Source organism: Henckelia pumila, chromosome 1 (assembly GCF_033568475.1).
Source record: "Henckelia pumila isolate YLH828 chromosome 1, ASM3356847v2, whole genome shotgun sequence".
NCBI classification, from domain to species: Eukaryota; Viridiplantae; Streptophyta; class Magnoliopsida; order Lamiales; family Gesneriaceae; genus Henckelia; species Henckelia pumila.
Window position 1 is genome coordinate 80,891,925 of NC_133120.1, and position 6,000 is coordinate 80,897,924.

The window sequence follows — 6,000 nt, forward strand, 5'->3', positions numbered from 1 at the left end:
CAGTGCTCAAACTCAAAGTGGTACCCAACGCCTGCTGAAAGCTACCCCAAAAACGTGAGGTAAATCACGGATCTCTATCACTAACTATGCTCACTGTAATCCCATGCAATCGCACTATCTCCTGGATATATAAGCGTGTCATACGATCATAAGAATACTTCCGGTTATAAGGAATGAAATGTGCTGATTTTGTCAAACGGTCAACGACAACCCAGATAGCATCACACTGTCGCGAAGTCATAGGCAAGTGGGTGACAAAATCCATAGTCACGTGCTCCCACTTCCATTCGGGAATCTCAAGATTCTGCAGTAATCCCCCTGGTCGTTGATGTTCAGCCTTGACCTGTTGACAAACCAAACATCTTGAAACAAATTGATAAACACTTCGCTTCATCCCTTTCCACCAGAATCTAGTTCGCAAGTCCTTATACATTTTCATGCTACCAGGATGAACTGATAATCGAATCCTGTGAGCTTGTAGTAACCCAGATTCCATTTTAAGATAATAATATGTTAAACATGATTAAGAGTTGGTAATTAACCAATTTCGGAGTGTTATTGGACTTCGAAAGAGAATTTGGGCTTTTGACTTTGGGCCAGATCGGAAGCTCCGATCCCAGCCACTTCGGAAGCTCAGCGGAAGCACCGAGATCGGAAGCTCCGATCCAGGAACGGAAGTTCCGATCTCCGGCTGCCAGCTTTGCCCGATGACTCAGCCGCGAGTTTTGACAAGTGTTGATCGGGGGGAGATCGGAAGCTCTGATCGTCGGATCGGAAGTTCCGATCCTGGCGTGTCTTGCATGCACGCAATGAGCTGGATCGGAATATCTGATCCCAAAATCGGAAGTTCCGATCCTGGCCGGGAATTTTGCCTATAAATAGGGTTGTTCAGAGTTCATTTTCAATTACGAATTCCCGAGTTTCCTTCTTCAGTTATATAGTATGAGTTATACACTTTAGGGCCCTATCGGTTATAATAGAGTTCTGGAATAACCAAGTTATGGTTATAGTCATCCGGGACTAGCATCTCCAAAGGGCTTACTACGGACGAAGGTATGGTTCGGGAATCTATTTAAGTTTTGGGAGTACTTATTAGCTTAGTTAAGGCTTATATAACTTGTGTAGTGATACGGTGAACTTTTGAATATAGGCTTGGAACCTAGGATCTACTATACTTGAACTAGCCTAGAGGTACGTACACATTGACTGAGATTGCCAGCGAGTATACATGTTTATATGTTGTATTTATTTGGCATTATTATATGGCATGATATATGATTTACCGCTTTCTATACTCATATGTCATGTGCATATACACGTTGAGCCTATACCTTGTTATACCTGATTATAGAGCCGCTCAGCTCTATATTCGATAGTCTGTCACTGAGAGTACCGCGACGGTGGGGGCATTTATGTCTGTCTACTCTGGTGTACTAGATGAGTGTGGTTGCACCCAGAGGTTGATCCGTGCGGTGGCAGCACTCATGTGGCACCGGTTCTGAGCATGACTTTTCGGATGACCTTTTTACCAGTCATCATGTTGCATGCATTATATACATATGTTTACTCATGTCTATGTACTGGGCGTTAGCGCTCACGTCTTAGTTGTTATCTTGGACACCCTATTCCATGGGGCAGGTCGCAGGATGGACGGAGCTGGTAGTTTAAGGCAGGACTAGGGAGCAGGAGCCTTGAGGAGTTTATTATACAGCATGATTTGTTAGCTGTATAATGTTTGCTTTTAAGAATTTCGATATTGTTGTATCATTACAGATTTAAGCCTGGATTATATTACTAAGCTGATATGTAAATTATGGTTATGTTTCCGCACGTTTTTACTCTGTTAAGTATTATGCTGTATTAAGTTTAATGCATGCTATTAGTTGCCAGTTAGTAGGTAATTCCATGCAGGGTCACTAAATTTTTGGTATCAGAGCATGCATAGATTTTGGGATTAGTACTTGGGATTTAGTTTAGTCTTGAGTAATTCTTGCACATTTGGGATTTTAATGTGCAATTCTTTTCAGGATATGGCTGACGAGAGTCACGGTAGTGTTGGCCAGGGAGGTGGTCATCATCATCATCGCCATCATCATCAGGATGATCGACATCTTCCTCATGAGGGTAGACGTCGCTATACTATTAATAAGTTCATGCAGGTAGGACCGAAACCCTTGGTGGGAGGCGAGAATCCTGAACAAGCTAGGAGCTGGATGTAGTAGCCCGTAACCCAAAATCAGTAATTAAGGAATTAATCATAATTACTTGGATAGAGTTCGGAAGCTCCGAAGGTGAGTTCGGAAGTTCCGAACTGGATTGGAAGCTCCGATCATATTACGTCACGCATGATGATTGGCTAGATCGGAAGCTCCGATCAGGACCGGAAGCTCCGATCACCCCTATCCGGAGTCAACAAGTGATATTTTGACACGTGGCAGATCAGGATCTTCGGAAGCTCCGATGTCAGGATCGGACGTTCCGATCGAGGATCGGAAGCTCCGATCATTGTCTATAAATAGAGGGCCGAGGCTTCATTTCCAATTGCCAATTCCGAGTATTTCCCTCTCATTTCTAGTCTATTTGAGTTTTTCTAGCCTTCCTAGGCTTGACCCAGCGGTCGGCGAGGCGTTCGGAAGTCGTAGCAGAGTTGTGCCCAAGTTCTGGAGGCATCGACATCAAAGGGCTAACGACGAACGAAGGTATAGCTTTTGCTTCCTATAAATATTTAGGAGTATGCAATAGCTTAGTTAAGGCTTTTAGAGCGCTTTAATGATAGTAGTATCATTTGGCAGTTTAGAGCAGACTATAGGCGTGGACCTAGAGTTGGTAGAGCTTGCACTGTTTTGAGGTACGAAAGTACTGTTCGAGATATCCTGACTGAGTATGCATGTATTATGTGACTGCATGGTTTATATGTCATTGATTTATGCTGCATTAATTTGCATACTGAGCTATCTCCTTCGAGATGTCTGTTAGTAGGGTTTTTCCCTATCCTGTTAGTGGTTGGACTTCCATCGATTTGGGTCTGGCATATCCACTGGTATTATGGTATGGGAGACACCTCCTGAAGCGATGGCACAGCGTGCTACATACCAGGGCCCGGTCTATCTCTGTTATCTGATCTTTGACCTCGAGTTTATAGGGAGTTCACTTTGCATGCATGTATACTCATACTCTCGTACTGAGCGTCTTATGCTCACGTCTCGTACTCTGTGTTTCTGGACACCCTATTCCATGGGACAGGTTTGCGATTGGACGAGGCGGGTGGATCTAGGAGGGGCTAGTCAGTGGTTGACCAGCTGGAGCTTCGTCTAGGTTTTATTTCTGTTGTTTTGAGGTTGATAAAACTATTCGATTTGGTTGTATAATATTTGGATTAATTACAGATTCCTTTACTTGGAATTGTATAATGTTTATGTTTTCCGCAGTTTTATTCTGATATCTGTATAATTAAGTTAATTGCATGCCTAAGTTCTGTTAGTAGGTGATCCGGGTAAGGGTCACTACATTTATGGTATCAGAGCATGCAAAGTATTCTTGGGATTTAGACTCTGCATAAGGTAACCGTGAGGTATTTTTGTAGATGGCAAATCGTGATGACCAGAGTTCTCATGGCAGTATTGGTGGGCGTTGGGATGATGCCGACCGAGAGCATCGTCGAGAACGGCGTCATCGTCATCATGACAACGAGCGTTTCACTGTGCGTCGATTCTTAGCTATGGGTCCTAAGCCCTTAGTTGGAGGTGAGTCTCCGGAGGATACGGAGAACTGGTTAGACCGCATGGAGACGACTTTTCAGACTTTCCATTGCACCGAGGAGCAGAAGATGGAGACCCTTGGCTATCTTCTGATGGGCGAGCCCGTAGGTGGTGGAGGTTTACTTCTGCACCTTTTGTTGCGGCGAGAGGAGTGGCCACCTGGGCCGAGTTCCGCACAGCTTTCCAAAAGCGGTATTTTCCTCCTGCACTCTGACAGTCGAAGGCAGGTGAGCTACTGAGTCTGCGACAGGGAGCCATGTCTATTGATGAGTATCAGCAGAGGTTCTTTGATCTGCTATCCTATTTCCCCGAGATTGCTGATAGCTCAGAGATGAAGTATAATCTGTTCCTTCAGGGCCTTAACCCTGAGATCTATGACCGTGTGGCGGTTGGCGACGACATGTCCTATGAGGGTTTGGTGAGCCGTTGTCACCAGGCGAAGGACAGCATTCGGCGGAACAGGTCTTTCTCTCAGTCGAGACCTGCTAGTTCTTTGGGTCCCCGTGCCCAAACTTTTAAGAAGTCTGGATCTACTTCTTCCTCTGGTTCTGGAGGTGTTGTCCGTTTTGGTAAGAAGGACAAGTGTGATCACTGTGGGAAGAACCATCCATCCGACAAGTGCCGTAGAGCTTCTGGAGCTTGTTTTCGTTGTGGAGAGACTGGTCATATCCGGAGGGATTGTCCACTGTCTGGGGGAGGCGGTTCTGGTTCTGGTTCAGGATCTGGTTCTCAGGCCACCGTTCAGCAGAGGTCGCAGGGACAGCCTACTGGGAGTTCTCATTTGAGGCCACGAGCTTCTGGCCAGGTGTTTGCCCTGAGACATGATCAGGCAGTGGAGGAGAATGAGAACGTCATCGCAGGTACATTTCTGTTTTATGGTATACCTGCTCTTGTACTTATTGACACTGGTGCATCTCATTCCTTCATTTCTGCACGTTTGTTAAGAAGCATAAGTTACCATGCATTGCACTAGATGTAGTGATGTCTGTTTCTACTCCGACGGGCCAATCTGCTTTGTCTAAGCGTCTAGTGATAGGTTGCCCTTTAGAGTTCGAAGGGAACATTCTGTTAGCAAATCTCATGGTCCTGGCGATGGACGACTTTGATTGCATTCTGGGAATAGATATGTTGACTACCTATCGAGCATCAGTGGACTGCTATCAGAGATTAGTACGCTTTCATTCGGAGGGGAGTGAGAGCTGGTTTTTCTATGGTGAGGGAGCGCGACCCCCGATGCCTTTGGTATCAGCTTTGAGAGTCTGTCGAGCTCTAGAGTCTGGCGGGGAAGGCTACCTTATCTATGCAGTTGATTTGTCCGCTGAGAGCATTGGGTTAGAGAGCATTCCTGTTGTGGATGAATTCCCAGATGTATTTCCTGACGAGATTCTGGGTTTTCCTCCTGCTAGGGAAGTCGAGTTTGGCATAGAGTTGATGCCGGGTACTTCACCTATTTCTCAAGCACCGTATCGTCTGGCTCTGTCAGAGATGCGTAAATTGAAGAATCGGCTACAGGATCTTTTGGATAAGGGGTACATTCGTCCTAGTGTATCTCCTTGGGGAGCTCCTGTTCTTTTTGTACAGAAGAAGGACGGGTCGATGCGGTTGTGCATTGACTATCGGCAGCTGAATCGAGTCACTGTGAAGAACAAGTATCTGTTGCCTTGTATTGATGACTTGTTTGATCAGCTGCAGGGCACATCAATTTACTCCAAGATTAACTTGAGATCTGGGTATCATCAGTTGAGAGTCCGTGATCAGGACGTAGCCAAGACTGCATTCCGTACTCGCTATGGGCATTATGAGTTCCTAGTGATGCCATTTGGTTTGACTAATGCGCCGGCTATATTCATGGATTTGATGAACCGTGTCTTCAGGGAGTATTTGGACAAGTTTGTTGTGGTCTTCATTGACGACATCTTGGTGTATTCGCGTAATATAGAAGATCATGTTTTTCACTTGCGGTTGGTACTACAGACTCTTCGGGATGAGCAGTTGTACGCCAAGATGAGCAAGTGTGAGTTCTGGATGGATCGAGTGGTCTTTCTTGGCCATATCATATCCAGAGAGGGGATTTCTGTTGATCCAAGCAAGATTAAAGCGGTACTTAATTGGTCGCGTCCGATGACAGTTGCTGAGATTCGTAGTTTTCTGGGTCTAGCAGGGTATTATCGTCGCTTCATTCTGAACTTCTCTCAGTTAGCTCGACCTTTGACATAGCTTACCCGCAAGGGTGTGGATTTCG